Consider the following 17943-nt stretch of genomic DNA (forward strand, 5'->3'; position numbering starts at 1 on the left):
ATTCACAAGACCTCTGTCCTGTTAGGTTTAGCAAAAATGAATACATATCAAAAATTGTTGTCAGTTGTAGATTCAACTTGGAAAAATCAATCACGTTTTGAGATCATGGAACTACTGTATGTGCCAACAGTCTGCTTGCTATCATGGCATATAATCATATAAATAAGGTTTAGCAAAAATGAATACATATCAAAAATTGTTGTCAGTTGTAGATCCAACTTGGAAAAAGCAATCATATTTTGAGATCATGGAACTATGTGCCAACAGTCTGCTTGCTATCATGGCATATAATCATATAAATACGTATTTAGTAACTGGAGTAAAGACATGCAAATGACGGCCCCTCATATACCTCATCACTGTTGTAAAGTGCCAATGTCGTGGGAAGCGACGTGTACATGTCAACTTGAGTGACATATTACACAAACCAATAAGAGTATAGAACATTTCTGTGAGCCAATGGGAGCCTTGGTTTCATCCACTCGCATGTCATTTCGACCATGGGTGCGTTAGGTTTCTTCACCAGCACGTCCCGCTTTCTTGCCAGTTCTGTCTCTTCTGACCCATGTTTGAGGTCTGACATGGGTCCGACTAAAGATTCTCTATTATCTAGCTATCCATCGAAAACAAAGCTTACATTTTATTAAGCGTCACAGTATATGGTGATTACTGATACCTGTGATTATACATTTATGAGAAGGGAATTAGCTATTACCGGCTTTAGAAGCTTCAGAAAATGTTCTCAAATATGCAGCGTAAGCTACGCTACATTTCGCAGTACACACATCAACATTTGCATTTTAAATAACGTAGGAAATCTAAATACACAAACGACGAGTCGGGATAAACACATTTTAAGGTTTCTAGAAATGTGGAAAACGAGTGCACCCAATGTCTGTACTCCATTTCCTTTTCTTGGTCTCCAACTTTATAATGGAGTGTGGTCTCCATTGAATTTGAAACTGTGAACTGCAAACAGCCACGTTGGAGCCCTGCTTGTGTTGTTCTGAAGCGAGAACAGGATGCTAAGTTGATCCAAAATGGCGTCTGTTTCATCTTGTGCGAAAACGGTATCCGCCTACAGCGCCATGGCCAATCAGGAAGCTCCTTTCATTCCCGACGCGTTTCCGTCCCTATCGTCCACCCACTGAAGTCAAAGGCCGCACGAAAACCGCTCGAATGGGTTGGCGGAGAGGATTAAACCGAAACAAAATATGATCTTTTGATGGTTTATGTTGACCCAAGCAAGCCTACCGTTGCACAAACGGAGTGTTAAAGGTTCGTAGTTTTCGGTGACGATGCAATAGCTACGCTGTAAACGAGTTTTCGTGGATATTTTAGTCTTTTTATATTTGGACTACTGTTTGTTGGTCTACATGGTTTTAACAAGCTAGCGCTAGCCTCGATTCTAGTGAGCTGCTTTCGAGCTGCGATGGTCGTCGCGAGTTTATGCGGATGTCTCCGGGCCCGTCTATACTGAACCGACGGCAACAAATGGGACCATCCAGCATCGGCCGAAAACATCGCGGCATAGACTAACCATTAAAGATTCAATACATATTTGAATTTGTGGAAATTCAGACAGAGGTAAGTCGCATTTTTACTGGACCTGCATAGCTAACGTGTTAATAACAACAACAACAACAACAACAAACTGACTTGCTGCCCCCTGGTTAACTCAGGTTTTATGTCTGTTGCGACACAGGTCAACTTGCAATATCTTCATTTACTTAGGATTTTTAGCCTTTTAATATGTGCCTCATGGTTATATATTTATGTAATTGACTTTGTTTTCACTGAAAATACACATTTATTTTAGTACGCTGCTCTACTTCTTAAATGCAGCCTTTTTAATGGTTATTATTGTTATACCTATATAGCTCTGTTAAAATACTGATAATCTGATCAAAAAAAATCCCAAACATTAGTTCGTGTATTACACAATGAGGTACCTGAGGTAAATCATTCCCCATGTGTGATGGGACTGGCACTGGCTGTGTTGATGTTTGAAAATTACATTGAAATGTTTTGAGTAACGTTGAGCAATTCGTGCTGCATACATTATTGATGCCGTACATGGATACTAACAGATCAGCTTTGTGCATGTGTTTTGGAAGACTTCTCTTAGAAGCGAAAATGAATTTCCTTACACTGTCCACCCACAGCACATTTTAGAGTAATGTTAGGCTTACATGTGTTGCATACTCTCAGGATTAGCACTCAATGGGCACTGGTAATATCCCAGACGACAATTATCATTACATTTCTCAAGGGAGTGCATTAATAACATCCAAATGAACCTCTTTGTAATTGTCACAATGGTAGTAGTTTTTGGAAAAATGATCTAAAGCAATACTAGTCTACCTGCTTTTTCCAGTTAAGTGAGCACAACGTAAATTGCAGTCATGAAGCACCATGTCTTGTCCATTTGCTCTTTAGGTTGTCAGAACTAAAACCTATGAGGTAAATGTGTGTTCTTTGTAGGACTATTTAAAGAACAGTGTTTTTGAAATTCCCACACGCTATCTGGATTTATCAGGATGTAAGTCTGTAAATAGGTAGTAGACTAACAGTGGGGCTGTGTGGATGGATAACCGTCACAATTACCTAAGTTAGTTCAGTGGAGTGTCTGTGTTAAATAACATGTAAAGAAGGGACAACATTTGAGATGAGTTGTAGAGGAAATGGAATCTGGAGGAGAAGCTCTCCACTTTGGTGCAGTACCAATGCTGAGGAAAACACTGCAGTGCCGCTGGTGGTGTTTTCCACCAAGATACTGAGAGTGTTTTAGCTTGTTGGGGCGTTCATGTTGACTACACTGCAGAGGCAGTGATGCATATCTCTGTCTCCCTTGAGCTTGCGTAGGTCCTATTTCTCTGTGCTATAGTTAAAGCATCAAATGGTATTACATGCCCTATTCTGTTATACGTGAAGGTTAGCATGTGCAAGATTGAAATATGAACAAGACGTTTTTTTGCGGAATTCTTAACAAATTTGATCTCTAATACATTACCAAATATCACTGATTGTAAAACTGAGTGTTTACATTGTGAATGTAAGATAACCCACACACAGAATGACAATCTTATCGAAACTGAGGTTTCCCTTTAACACATGAGGTGTAATCATTTTGTCATCAGTTTTTTTTTAACTGGATCACTGTCACTTGATTGTTTTGTGTTTTTTGACATTAGCCTAGGTGCTGGACACACATTTCTCCCAGGTCTGTTATGTAATGTGCACTTGAATGCCTTTTTTTATTTGTTTTCTTTTGGAATATGTTACTAGTGTTGAATTCTATGTAGATTATTGCTGTGTACTCATAAGTAGTAGCCAATTCAAGACAGTAGTGAAGACCTATAGTGGTGTGTATTGTGTTCATCTAAAGCCGAAATGATGACATGTAATGCTTTATTTAATCTACCAATAATAATAAACCGGAGTCCTATTGAGAGATTTTAGAGTTTTAAGTCAAAATATCTTGTCATAAGTGAAGCTAATTCCCACACTCCTTTGCCCCTTTCCCTATAAGTAATACCAGAGAATGATAATATGCCCGTGCTTGCCACTGGAAAATGGAGTTCTGCTGGGGTCAGAAAGATCATGAGCTGTGATTATAGCTTTGGGTTACACGTTTTGTGTAATAGAAAGGCAGGCAACATTTCTATGTTTTTGCTCATCTACTGCCAACAGTGGCTCTTGTGTGTCACAACTCTTCAGACTCCATTAATGCTCATTTTACCCAGATGCAGGGGATTTGCTGACCTGTTTGCGCCACACCACAGTTATGCCTAGTTCACACTACCCAGCCTTAGCCCTGATTTTCCACTTGCTGACAGATTTTTTTAGCTCCTTGACAAAAGCCCCAGATCAAAGGGAAATCCGACGCATTACAGATATCTAGCAGGCTAAATATATTGACCTATCGGGGAGTGTGTCAGGGAGCTAGAGCCAATGGGAGCGCAAGACACGGGTTGAGGGGAAACCTGAAACAACCAGTGCGTTTACATGCAGTTTAAAAACACGATTTATATTCGGGTTAAGGCAACACCCCGGATTCTCAAACGCCATGTAAACGCCGCACCCCGGTTAAAATCGGGAGTTCTCACACCCCAGTTAACGGACCCAGATGAGGTTGACGGAGTGCGTGTGTGGAAACGGGCTGTTTTGTGAACATGTGTGCTCACGGCAACACTGCCTATCCCTTCTTATCTTTTTCTTTTATGGTTTCCGCTTTTGGAACAAAAAAATCTGGTCGCAAGCATTGTACTGTGTCATTTCCTGTGTCACTTCTCGTGTGTGTTTTCATGACAGATGTAGTTTGGAGAACAGACTTATTCAGGGTTTCCCACAGAACTTTGCAGTAGGCCTGCACGATTCGGGGGGGAATATGAATCACGATTATTATTTTAGCTTAGAATTGATATCACGATTCTGTAGTGATAGAAGTGTAATGTTTATTGCACACATGAACCATGACGAAACAAAACAAATTGGCAGTACCAAACAGATGTATTTTGACACCTATAGCACATTGAGCATCACCACAAGCCTGTAAACACAGAGGCTTCAGTGAAGAGAAGGGAGAGCATTGCAGCACTTGGGAGCGCTTTAAAACCTTTTTTATACCGTCTATGTTAAAAACTCACAGAAGAAAGTAGTAGCGTTTGTGATGCAGTCGGCTCGTAAAATTAAATGAGAATCAAAGTCATAAAAAAGAAAAGAAATCAAAGTTATTTCAAAATTAAATCGTGAATCGAGATCGCGATTTTATAACGATTAATCGTGCAGGCCTACTCTGCTGCTTAGGCGGCTGCCTAAGCAACACACCCCTGCTGCCTTAGCCGCGTCGTCGTAAAAAAAAATGTATATGAGCGATATCTGCCATGTTACCCCCCCCCCCCGAAGGCAATCCCCACCCTACCACCTTAACTAACGCATTTTCTGCGGGAAACCCTGTTATTCCTTGTAGTGTGTTACCCTCTTTCACCGGTCAGTCATTAGGGGTGGGGGGGGAAATCAATACAGCATAGTATCGCAATATTTTTCGTGGCAATGCTGTATCGATACACAGACGCCAAGTATCGATCTTTTAGTATGTGTTGGTCAGTTTGTCTGCTTGACAATCCCATTTTGCAGCATTACAACTGAAGTGAGATGAACAAACAGAGAAATGTATCTTTTTAGGTAAAACAGATGTTGACAAAGTTTCCTTTTGGGGACATCATTTGAAATTGGGAAAAATTTGAAGTTGGGGGGGGGGGAGGTAATGAATTGCACTATATCGCAGAATATTGCAATATGTTTAAAATCGCAATAATATGGTAACGTGACATAAGTATCGTGATGATATCGTATCGTAAGGCCTCTGGTGATTCCCACTCCTATCAGTCATGTAGTTTGAAAACCGCAATGACTTCTAGACTGCAGTAGATATCATTCTTCAGAACATGACTCCTGCATATCAACTTCTCAGCAGTAACGGTTTACTATATTCTACACAACATAAATGACCACAACATTCAAACTACAAAGTGACTTTGTCACTGTCTGTTTTATTTGGTCTTTTTAGTGGAGCTAAGCCACATAGTCTTGCTTCCAGTAGGTGTCCCTAACATTTCATGTGTTTCTTAGTAATATTTGTCAGTGAAATATGGCTTATAATTTAGGCAGGACCAGTACAGTCCAGTTAAGTTATTCAAATATGGCAACCAATCTGTCGTCCTTGGTAACCAAAAGCTGATTGTTGGTAGCCAGCCTGGCAATTGTTTAAGGCCCTGTTTACACGATGACGCTCGCGGGTTAAAACGGAAAAATATTTTATCGGATGTGCCTTTCGTTTGTACGGCGACGGCGTTTTTGGGGCTTAAAAACGCAAAAAAGTGAAACCACCCTCCAGAGTGGAAATCTTAAACGCTCCACCGTCGCGTTACCGTCTAAAAGGTAAAAACGCAAAAATCTGAAGACAGCAGTGTGGAGAGAGACAAGAAAAAGGAATCCAGGTAGTCTGTTGTTTACGGAGTAGGCTACAGAAATTATAGGCTTCTGTTATCTAAAAGACTTTCAATGTAATGGCTCAATATTTAAATGATTTCGACAATGTGGATAAGGTTGTTATAGTTCGATGACCATATGTAGGCTATTCATTTGAGCCAGAGTAGGCTACAACGTTGTGGATGAAGAGAACGTGAGAAAGCGAGTGCCAGCGGGCACTGGAGGGTCTGCTTCAGCCTCCTCTGGCCGCTGCCACTGAAGGGCTGCGAGGCTCAGGATATTGGTAGTGCTCCCGTGGGTGCTGTGGCTTATCACGGTTGACTGTGCCGGTCAAACGTACAACTCCACCTCCCCGTCTTTAAAGACAAGCTTTTGTTGTTCGCTTCGACATGTTTTGGTTTCACGCTACGAAGGAGAGAAGTAGAAGGAAGGTTCTACGTAGGCGCGCGGCCTTGGTGGTAGCAGATCCCCCCCAAACTCTCGTCTAAACGCGGAATAAAAAGTGAGAACGCAACGCCACGTTTGCATTTTCTCTTCAGATTGTTTCCGTCTAAACATAGCCTAAATGTACTGTTTGCCCCTTGTTTGTACGGATTTGTCCCACCACTTCTTCTCTTTGTTTTTATTGACAGGCGCCTTTGTGTGAATTGGTTGCTTTCTTTAAATGAGCCTCCAGCAGTTGTTCATCTTGAAAAGCAAAGATGGCAACTAAGAGGTCAAATAATGGTTTTAAAGAGAAATGATACTTAAACTTATAGATACTTAAACTTATTTTAATTTCAGTGGTATTTTTGTTTCATGGAATTAAGAAGTTGTGTTTACTCATGATGTTTAGTTTCAGGGTTTACAAAAGACTTCTGCAGGTTTCAGTTTCAGAGCATTCGTCGTTTTCGTGTCATTGTGAATTGTATATCTTCAGGATGTGAGAAAACGGTTTGAAAAAAATAGCCAATATGAAGACATAAGTTTGGGCTCTAATAGCGAGACACGTCATAAGCATTTATTATTATTATTGTTATTATTATTATTATTATATTACAGTTTATGACCCCTGTGCTTGAACAGTTAATCAGAAAGGTAATTGATGATTTAAAAAAAAAACAGTCCTTGTTATTTGATTCAAGGTGCAAGTATTCATGTAAACATATCAGCGATCCATTTATTGATCAGCACGTCATTCTGCAAAAATGTCCATCTCAGCCTATGATTGTATTTATTGTGTGTTGCTCTTGAAAATAACTAGTCAATATATGTTGTGTATATAAATAGTATATGCTTCAGGGATCGACAGTGCGAGTGTTTCACTCGCATTTGTGACTAAAAATAGATGTGTGCGAACTGTAGAATGTATTTATTTATTTTTTATTTTGTGTGCTCACACTTTCCGTTTTTTTGCCAAACGCGGCCAGTAGCTCCCATGAAGTTTGCAACATTTTAGTTTGACTTTGTTGTCTTTCCGTCTTTGTTACTGGAGCATATATAGCGTGTCTCAGGTAAAACCGCTCTGCGCTGGCTGTGCCGTTGTTTTTCCATGGGAAGAACGGTGGAGACGGTGGAAGCGCCGCCCTTGGCAGCCCTAACCCCTAAAGGCCGTTTTTATGGTTCTGTGGAGGCTCCACGCAGAGCTTTCACCGTAGCCTACGTAAGTGGCCTGATTTTCACACTTGTGTGTGTCGAGCCGGCGTGTGTGTGTGTGTGTGTGTGTGTGTGTGTGGGGGGGGGGGGAGGAGTGTGTTAGAGCGAGGGAGAAGTGAGAGAGTGACGGCGATTAGCTTCGGAGCGAGGAACGACTCTAGAGTCATAGTGAGAGAAATAAAGTGTCTCCCCTGTGTTTTCTGACCACGGTGGGAAATCTGTTGCAGGAAAAGTTAACCCTCTCCTTGATTTCACGTTGTTTATGGAGAAGGAGAACCAGGAAATAAGTTAGGGGAAAGGCAACGCTAACAAGCCACTGCCGAGCGACGTGTAGTTAAATCTTTCGAGAGGTGCACGTCATGCTACGGTTTCGATTTGACGCGGTAGCATAAAACGGCCTTAACCCCTAACCTCTCGGAATTGCCGCGGAGCATTGCGTTTATAGGTCATATTATTTCAACTTTGACCTCAAGGCACAATCAAAGCCAGAAGCAATGATGAGGTATACCTGCGCGGTGCATTGCCTCTGTGCTCGCCGCCCTACCTCGCGGCTTTACCTCTGATCATGTGTAGGCGGTTTAACAGCGGCAGTAAAACTGTATTTCACACTATGATGGTTAAACTTTGCAATGAATCCGCTCTGTTACACCACTACTGTACATTCAACACCACTGACTTTTATTGATGAATATGACATTTATAATAGAAAACATTACATTTCATAACATTTTGTATTCATAACACGATTGCATTATTGTAAAAATTAGCTACAAGTATCACTGTACACCAACGGTAATAGCGGTTACCTTTCTATACTTGTAAATGTCTTCTCGTATTCATTTTATCAAAGAAAAACACATTATGTGATACATTTTCATTGCGCCCCTTAAGTTCTTTCTGCGCTCCTACATTTTTCAACTTAAAAAAATTTATTTTTAATGTATGACACATGTACTGTTTCATATTTTTTATATTTAAGTGGTCAAATATAATCAATCAATCAAAAAAAAATTAGCGTCGAGCCCTGCGGTTTGTCCAGTAATAACCCCATGTGTCCTGTCCACAACATTTGTCTATCCAATGTCCCGATTGGATTTCCCTGTGCGTCTTGTATGTTTGTACTTAGTTGTGAATATGCTTGAAAAGCACCATTTTATTTTTGTTTGCCTGGCGTAATATTGTATGCAAATACTGTTGGTCTTGTTAGAGTTTCTAAGTGTGAGCAGAAAAGATGCAAACATTTCAGTGCCAGAAAACCTACCAGTTTTGTTTAAGATATCAGTGGTCATTAAGGGGGGAAAATGGCACTTTTTCTGCTCCCACGCCCCCTTATAAGATGTGTTTGTATAATAATATGATGACATAGTACATAGGTGGCTGATGTAGTATTCAGTACATTTTGCAATGTTGTCCATGGATATAGCTGAGAAACCTTCTTGAGGTCCAATTAGCATAATAAAACAACTCGTTGTGAAAGGGGAAAGAAGCCTTTAGCTGCAACTCCAGCAGCCGCTCTGCCTGCCCTCTTTCCATGCTGGCTCACCCCTCCCCCTCTTGTCCTGAGAGTGTGGTCCTTTTAGGTAAACAAGCATGGCTACTCCTGTTTCTTGCCTCTCTTTGTCTGTCTCTGCCTCTTTTTTTTTTTACTCACTCTGTCTCAGTGTCTCTCTCTCCCCCTGTTTGAGTTGTGTGAATCTTTTATTGCTGCTGTTCTACCAGCACAATCTCTGCGGATACTCAAATGGCATCTGAAGTCCTTTGAAATTCAGCCTAGTCCTTTGCCCCCTCCTCTATCCTCAAAGCGAAATGGAACAAAATGGCGGGCCCGATCTTGCTGTTTCCCTCAGGGGACTGTGGAGCCTCATTTTGGGGTTTAGGAGGGCCTGATGGTTGATGGCGCCTTTAACTCATGTTAGGTTGTGCGTACCTTCTAGCCTTCCGCTGCAATGCTCTCGATAATGTTTTTCTCTTCCCTGGGTCTCTTGCACATCAAAGGGAAAGAATCTCTATTCTGGCACGCTGCTGCTTCTCCAGAAATGTGCTTTTTACAGACTCGGCTTTTGATCTCTGATCGAAGCTTGAAAAAGGAATATTTTGTGCTCTTGTTTTTAAGGGGAACTTACTGATATGCTTAATCACACTGAGGTATGCAGAACATTTCAAAACTTCACACAGAAGTAGGCTCCCAGGGTTTGATATGTTTAGGGCCTACGTTATGGCATGGGCTGACCAACAACTCAGCTTGTTTGCAATATTGATTTAAAGTATTCCAAATCCCATTTTGTTTCGATCACTAACATTATTATTCGAAGATTATAAAAAGAACCACTAAAGAAAACAGAAGTTTGTAATAGATTTATATAAAAGGGTGTTTGGCAGGGAGTTTTGATTTGTAGAGCGTGGTCTGAGATATCTGTGTAGGCATGAATTACCCCAAAGAGGCTCAGCCATTATAAGTCCAAAGTTGTCCCACACTGATGAGTCTCAACAAGTTAATTTATACATTGCTTTTTTGATTTGCTCCCTTATTCTAACACATCATCCTAGTAGTTTCATTAGTTAACGTGTTTGTATTAGACATGCTACTATGGAAAATTCCAGTCAGTTAACTCAAGGGTTTAACTTAAGGAAGAGTGATAATAGGTGAATGTCTTGGCTATAAAAGGGCCTTCACATTTGTGTATGTTTTCCACACTGAGAAAGCCTGAGTATGTAATGCTATTAGACAAATGGCTGTGTGCCTCAGTCTGAGCAGGCATGAATTAGGGGTGGTGCAAATCTGGAGACAACAGTTGGTGTTTTGATTGGATGTGCTGCTGAGCAGGAGGCTGTATGGGATGATGTATTATCCATACGTGGCATTGGAAATGTTCAGAGGTTAGTCGGCCAGGTCTGGGAGCTGATGGCAGAGACAGTCTGTGTGATGTGTCCCTCTGGGCTCGGCTGTTCTGGTCTGCTCAGCCTGTTGCTGACACACAGGGAAAAAGACAAGACAGGCTTGCTTGCCTGGATTCACTTACCTTCTCTGTTTTTCCTCCTCAATCATAAGGCCTAAAAAAGAGAAGGGTTTTCCATGCCTATCTAAAGTTAAGGTGGCCCACATATGTTTTTTTTAAAACCTCATAATAAGCTATTTAAAGCTGCAAATATTAATTTATTAATCGATTAGTTGTCAACTATTAAATTAATCGCCAACTATTTTTGATTTTTCTGTTTTTTTTTCTGGTTTCTTAACTCATGACGGCAAACTGAATATCTTTATTTTTTTGGGCCATTTCTGCCTTTATTGGATAGGAAAGTTGAGATTTGAAAGGTGAGAGAGAGGAGGGAAGACATGCAGGAAAACCGTCACAGGTTGGATTCGAACCCTTCTGCATCGAGGAATAAACCTCTGCACATGTGGGAAAACCCCATTTAAGTCTGAAAGTGAAAGATCTTTTCTCATGCCGTTTTCTGTCAGTGCTACCTCATCACTAATTGAACCTGGTTTTCACTGCTAGAGCCAGATTTGTGTAAGGTTTTTTTTGTGAAGTGGATTTTGCAATTCTTGCTTGCAAAATCATAGATTAGGTTAGTTGATTATTGTTGAGGCAAGATGCCAATCTTAATCTATGTTGGGAAACTATAACCATTGTTTGTCAGATCAGTCTAACTAGCTAAGTGAACTGGTTAGGTAAAGGCTGCAGGCGCTTATTGCATGTTGGGCTATCGTTTTCTGCAGGGTGCCTGGTGGTCAGAAATGTTTTGTCCTAGCATTGTGCATGCATATAGCATTAACGTTCCACGTGGTTGATCACACAATATTGCTATTACAGAACTGAAACAATATTGTTTTTCAAATCCCATTGCCATGACTTGAATTTATTTCCCCACTGCTGTTTCAGCTCTCTATTCAAACATGACGTCTTGACAGAAGAACGATGTGAATTTAATGGTAAACACGATGCATGTGAAAGCAGCTTTGTCTATTCTGTTCCAGATTCACTGTAGAGATGGTACAGGATCGTGTGTCCTGTCCATAACCATCCTTTGTCAACCTAAGATAATTGAAATATGTCTGGGATTTATTACCACTTTGAGAAATTGCTTCATGTCTGACTACTGTGCTCAGAGGCAAACAACTTTATCAGTTTTCTTTAAGCCCTCTTGTGCCCAGCAGTCCTCTTCATGTTGGACATAAGCTATAAGCTGAGACAGGGGGTAAGGGTGTTAGGACAAAGTGTTGGGTGGGGGAGGGTAGAGGTGGTGTGGCCTGGCTGAATCTCAATCACCAAGGCCCTTCAGTAGGCCTGGCCTTTTGATGGGCCAGCTGCAGCCATTCATCCAACCATTTACATTGAAATGCAACAACAGGAAGGGGGAGGGGAGTGCTGTGGGGAGATGGGCCTCTGCGCCTGTGCGGGTGTTATGTGAATGAAAAGCAAAGGCATACCTAAATACCAAAGAGATGAGGTCCCTCAGTCGGGGCCCATGCCCCTGCTCACCAATACATGCAGCCATACTTTGTTTCCCCCCCAGCATGCTGTGGGGCAGTATACTCGACACAAAGGATCTAAGCACCCTTTTTGACCAGTACATGCATTTCCCCTTCTCAGCTCTTTTCTGTCTTTACAGCCAGGCTGGTGGCTATAAAGAGGTTGTGATTCATCCCACTGTCCGTTTTACAGCACTCTACTGTTACACCTATTGTTGATGCTGCTTTTTGTACTTTGCCTTCTTCATATGTTGTGGGTAATTGCCTTCAGACAGATGATTTACTTTTGTTAATTATTTATCAAGGCTGTAAGGGTTGTGGATTTTAAAGTTCTTGTTCCCGGCTCACTGTAATGCAGGTCATATTGTGATATTGGCTGGTGGAAGAAACGTGTTCTGTAACTCTTTAGAGGCTTCAGGCAGAAATTGTAGTTCAGACAAATGAGGCCAGTGTGTCATTTTTCTGAGTTCATCCAGCTTTCCAGGGTAACTTGGGAGGTGTGCATGTGATGGTGATTGAGAGGCATTTTGGGTAATGTGTTAAAGCCATGTTCAGACCGGCAGTAGCACTGCATCAAAACCCACCTTCTCATTCATTTCAATGAGACCACTGTGTTGGCACCCCAGCTGCAGCAAGAAACGGACAGAAAACTTGAATCTGAACTTTTGCAACACAACATCACTAGCAAAAATATTGTGTTGGCTTGTTGAATATGTTCAAGCTATATTCCAGGTAGAACACTTTGTAAAATACATGACGTAGAGCTACATCATGTAGGCTAGAGGTCGACCGATATGGGTTTTCTCTGGCCGATGCCGATCTTTAGAAATCAGGGTCAGCCGATGGCTGACGGTAAATGCTGCCGATTTATTTTGGCCGATATGTGCTTGTTTTTAAACCTCTATTTGAAAGATAAAATGTAACGCTAATATACACAGAATTTCTCAACAAAAACATTTATTGAACACTTGAACACCAATCTACACTTTCAATTAAAAATGTATAATGTAAAAACATACTGTATATTGTATAAATAATGTATGAAAAATATATTAAACGAAACAGGTAAGAAGAAAATAAACATTGTCAAATAAACTTTTCAATGAAAAAATAAAGTTTAGTGCACTTAGCAGCATTTATTAAACTTCTGAGAATACAAATCTGCCATGTTATTATTAATCTCAACACTATTTCCTCCTAACTCCTGTTGAATCATACCCTGGATGCCAGCCGCACTTAGCCCCGCCCACAACATTCGAGGTCGGGAAGTTCGGTCTGGACTTGATCCGTTGAGGAGCAATTATGCTCGAACAAGATCTGTTCGGACCAATCAAATTGTCGGACAGATGACCAACAGTAACGGAATCAACCACGTCACCAAAGAGCGCTTTTGAATTTGTTTACAACAGGTGGCTGCAGCTGGAGAATTGAGATGTGTAGCTAGATTCCACCATCGCGTCTGTTACAGAAGATATCGACAGCGCATTCATTTTAAAATCCTCAACCGGCCTGTCTCAAACTAGCTGATGGCGTGGCTGCGACTCAGCTGTTCAAGTGGCAGAGGCTGGTTTTAGAACACAAGAGGCTTCACCTGTTTCAACGGCCAATAGAGAAGTCAGCTGGTAAAGGCAGATATAAACTATATGAATAAAATGATCATTAATCCATTTTATTTCTGCGTTACAAACGGCTTTAATGCCAAAAAATCGGCCGATTCAATTAATCAGTCGACCTCTAATGTAGGCTACTTAATGGCATGTTTGAGTGGTTTAATGAACCGTTAATGCGACAACTTTACTCTCCCCTTCAACGCGTAAAATTACTTGTTTACAGAACTGTGAATGAATGGATCGCTGAATCCAAAGTTATACAGCGCACCGGACACTGGTTTATAGCCCAGAGCAGCGTCTAAAACAAGTTACCTGTTCGCCTCTGGCTTATTTCAGTATAAATGTTTTGTTAAAAAGTCACTACAGATACACTACATTATTTATATCATGGGTGAAAGTAGGAATAGTATGTGAGAATGCTTGGATCGGCTCTGACGGCATTCAAATCAATTACCTGAAATCCCCCCACCCAACACCAACTCAAATAAGTTATTGTTCACCCGCTCTACAGTCCCTGTAGGCTATTGCTTTTAAATGATGTATTGTAGTGATGTATCAGTGTTTTATTTAAAGATTTACTGTATTGATGTGAAAGGCTGTTTATTTATTTTTTTAGTAACTATAAATGTTTCCAAGCGCGCAGTAATGCCACTGTAGCTGATATCGTGGGACATTTAACATAACTTCACTTTTAGCTTCTGAAATAATCAATGGAGTTACGCTGTTGACTGCTGTTCTCGTGCGTAAATGCGCACACTAGCGGACATCTCCGCTGTGTTTACAGTTTAGAGAATATTGTCCTCATTAATAATGTATTTCTTCCCCCCCACCCGCAACCATCTAACCATTATAACATAGAATATAGACAGTAGATTCGTAGGTCTAACTCCTTCTGCTTATCTTGCATACATTTAACAATTATTTTCATACAGTCATCCTAATCGGGATTTATGTGGATAAAAATGAGTGGACAGGAGGGTGAGCGTGAGCAACAGATAATGAAAATAAACTTATTTGCTGAACACCTTTCGTTGGCCTACAATAAACCGCCTACAGCCCATTGTTTTATAATAACTTAATGACATGCAGTGAGTGCTTCACATGAAACGACATAATAAATGCAGAGTAAGAAGGGAAACAAAATGGTGATGAAGTAATATTTTCCACCGGGTTGTCCACGCTTCTTAAGCCTGCATGAAACGTCGCGTTTAGAACGCACGGGGCGAAGTATCCAGATGCACTTGTTTCACCGGCAGACCCACGTCATAACATCCGTGTCACATGATTACACAGCTGAGTGTAAGGTCAGTCGGATTCTCCTCGCACCGCGGTTCTCTTTTCCTAATTCCTTTTGGATTCTACCTCACACCTTTCCTTGACCTCATGACGTTTACCATCCGGGTTAAGGAAAAGTGGTTAGGAAAAGGACTTAGGGTCATTTTTTGACTTTTCCAACGCAGCCATGGATTCTGAACACGCCTATGGAATGGCAAAAATTAGTAGCATATCACATTGTCTCCTCCTTGACCTAAGGGAGGTCTGTCTAAACATGCTGTGCTGTCCACACTGAAACACCAAAATAATAGAAAAAACAATGAAATTGCTTCTTACTTAAGTTTTATGGTGGTTGGGAAAACAACAACTCACATTAAATCTCTTTTCTGTTTCGATTATAGAAAGTGATGCAGTGATAGTATTTTCATATCCTTGTTTGTATGTTGGCAGTAGGGCTGGGCAATATGGCATATAGATAATAATACAGAGGTTTGAACTTTGTAATATCTATCTTTGCATATTATGGCCATAATAGGGCAAACATATATAAAACATTTATTTCAACATGAGCATGTCTTTTAAAAGAGCTACATACCTACACATTACAAAATAAGCTAATTAAATAATGTCCTATCCTATTTTTGCGAGGATCTGTACCAAACAACGATTTTTTTTCTTTAGTCTGTAGGATACCATTTGTTGGCCGGGACATCTCTGCAGCACCACAATACTTCATTCAGAATGGTTTGACACATATTTTGCCATTAATAAATATTGCGCCCCCCTGCGATTTGGATATTGCACTAGTCCATTTTGCAGTTTCGATACAATTGCGACCAATTGTGCAGCCCTAGTAGGAAAGTACATTGGTATCATCAGATGAGTGCCAACTTTGTTTTGCTCACTTTCTGTAACCAATGTAATATTAGCATGAAGGCATGTTGGGTGAAATTAGCAAGCTAACGTTAGCTAACTAGCCAGCCTTCCCACCGCATGGAGACTTCTTTGCCGAGAGAACGGATGACAGCCCGGAAATGCCAAAATATTGGGATAGTAGTCACTTCCACATCTACCCTCCTGAAACTGAACCTCCTCCTTACTTTTCGTAACCAATTTGTCCGCCTCCATCTTTCATTACGGTTTCTGAAGTCCACTCTTTCCAGGCTCTTCCCCTGCTTTCCTCCAGATACAAAAACACACACCACATACGTCACACACACTCGCCCAGGAGAGTGGTCTGGATGGGCGGGGGAGTGTGTCTCTGTGAGAGGGAGCAAGCCATAAGAGGGAGCGAAACGCCAATCCGAAGATCATGCCGGCGGCTTAAAAAATGACATGCCAATTTATACTCAATTTTCACAACAGTCATTAACTACATCCCTCGTAAAACAAGCCACAATACATTGAGTATATCCAATATATGGCCCACCCCCTGGTTGGCATACATCAGCATGGATATAACATTTTGTTTTTGATTGCAGGTATGCTACTTGTCAACAAAGACTCAAACAAAGAAGTTAGGCCTGCAATAGAATCACTATTTCATGCTCCGTCAGCATAAACATAACGATTTATCATCAAAAACATCTGCGCTGTGTCATCACACTTGATGTTGATTGATGTTTGAAAAGCTAAAAGCTTGTAGATAATCTATGACATAAGACGTAAGATGTTGCTAATTTTAGCTCACGCACTTTTCTTATGTTCTACATTGCTGTATCTTGTATAATGTCACCTGGGCAATTATACATTTTTCACAGTTGGGCATTTCTTATTATCTAATAAAAACAACTGGTCAATTAATCAAATAAAACGGTCAACAGAATAAAATATAGTAAAAAATTGCAGCCCTGAATATGTTTTAATGTAATATTGTCTAGAATATTCTTACTAAGTCACAGAGAAGGTGAAAGGGGTAGGAATTAGCTAGTGTGTTTAACCAGAGCGGTCAGCAGGGAGTGGAAAATCACATCATCTTCAGTCAGCCTGCACAGGGACTTTCCCTCCTAAATATGTGGCAGCGCAGAGCACTTCTTAAAGCTACAGGCCAATATGTGTTTGGCCCTTGTAACAAGGCTTGTACATCTATGTTGTATCCCTGTGTCACACATTGTTAATACACTTCACTGAGTTATTTGTTTTGCCCAGAAAGGAAGCAGTCTAAACGAGAAGTGAAAAATAGGAGAACAGGAAATATAGAAAACAGTAAGTTGGCCTAGAGCTACCAATAATCTTTCCAGCATTTCACTGTGTTTGTCTGCCAAGGCTTGGAAGAGTCACAGATCTGTGATTGGTTGACTTGAGTTAACCAGACACTGAGCTTTAAAGTTCTTTTGATGCTAGAACCTTCTTTCCTATAAATACACTGCCTTGTTTTTGTGCCCATCTGTGTGTGTTTGTGTTTGTGTGTGTGTGTGTGTGTGTGTGGTTGCGTGTGTGCTTGTGTCACTCATACTCCCTGCAGTGACTCTTTTTATAGAAACAGCAGCCAGCAGTGTAATCTCTGGCGTGGATGTAGGACAGTCTTTTATTCCTCCTCATTACTTATGCAAAGCCAGTTCTCAACCACAATCACTGCATAGCCTGTTTGAACAGTTTTCTAAGAAAAAGGTTAGCAGTTAAAGAATCATAGCAATGTTTTTGCATGGTTAAGCACGTGTATTCTTCTCCATTTACCATATATCGTTACTTTTTTTTTTTAAATCTAAAATTAACCTGTAGAGACAATTGCTTTAGCCTACATTATAGTTTTGTGGTAATACAGTTTAGAGCTAAGATGTTTTCAGAAGTCTTCCACATTGGTGTGGACTCGTGCTGAGGGTCAGCTACCAATAAGTATTACATTTGTGGTCTCTGGTGTCAGAAAACCGCACCTGGAAGGTAGGAAGCACCATTGGTGTATTAAAAGCAGCATCAGTAATCGGATGGCTTCCTGCATTAAAATGGCCTTCTTTT

The 17943-nt window shown here is 40.7% G+C and overlaps 1 protein-coding gene across 3 annotated transcripts in view; it reads left to right on the forward strand.

The window, feature by feature from the left end:
• The first annotated feature begins 1154 nt into the window (after nucleotides 1-1154).
• The window catches only part of ankrd11 (ankyrin repeat domain 11), a 127063-nt gene continuing 110274 nt past the window's right edge, over nucleotides 1155-17943 (forward strand). For 2 of the 3 annotated variants that reach the window (XM_078247185.1, XM_078247204.1), the window contains exon 1: nucleotides 1155-1587. The gene's annotated coding sequence lies outside the window, so the exon portion shown is untranslated. The remainder of the gene's footprint in view (nucleotides 1588-17943) is intronic. The other variant, XM_078247194.1, reaches the window with a different exon arrangement.

This window comes from Sander vitreus, chromosome 1 (genome assembly GCF_031162955.1).
Source record: "Sander vitreus isolate 19-12246 chromosome 1, sanVit1, whole genome shotgun sequence".
In the NCBI taxonomy this organism is placed as follows: Eukaryota; Metazoa; Chordata; class Actinopteri; order Perciformes; family Percidae; genus Sander; species Sander vitreus.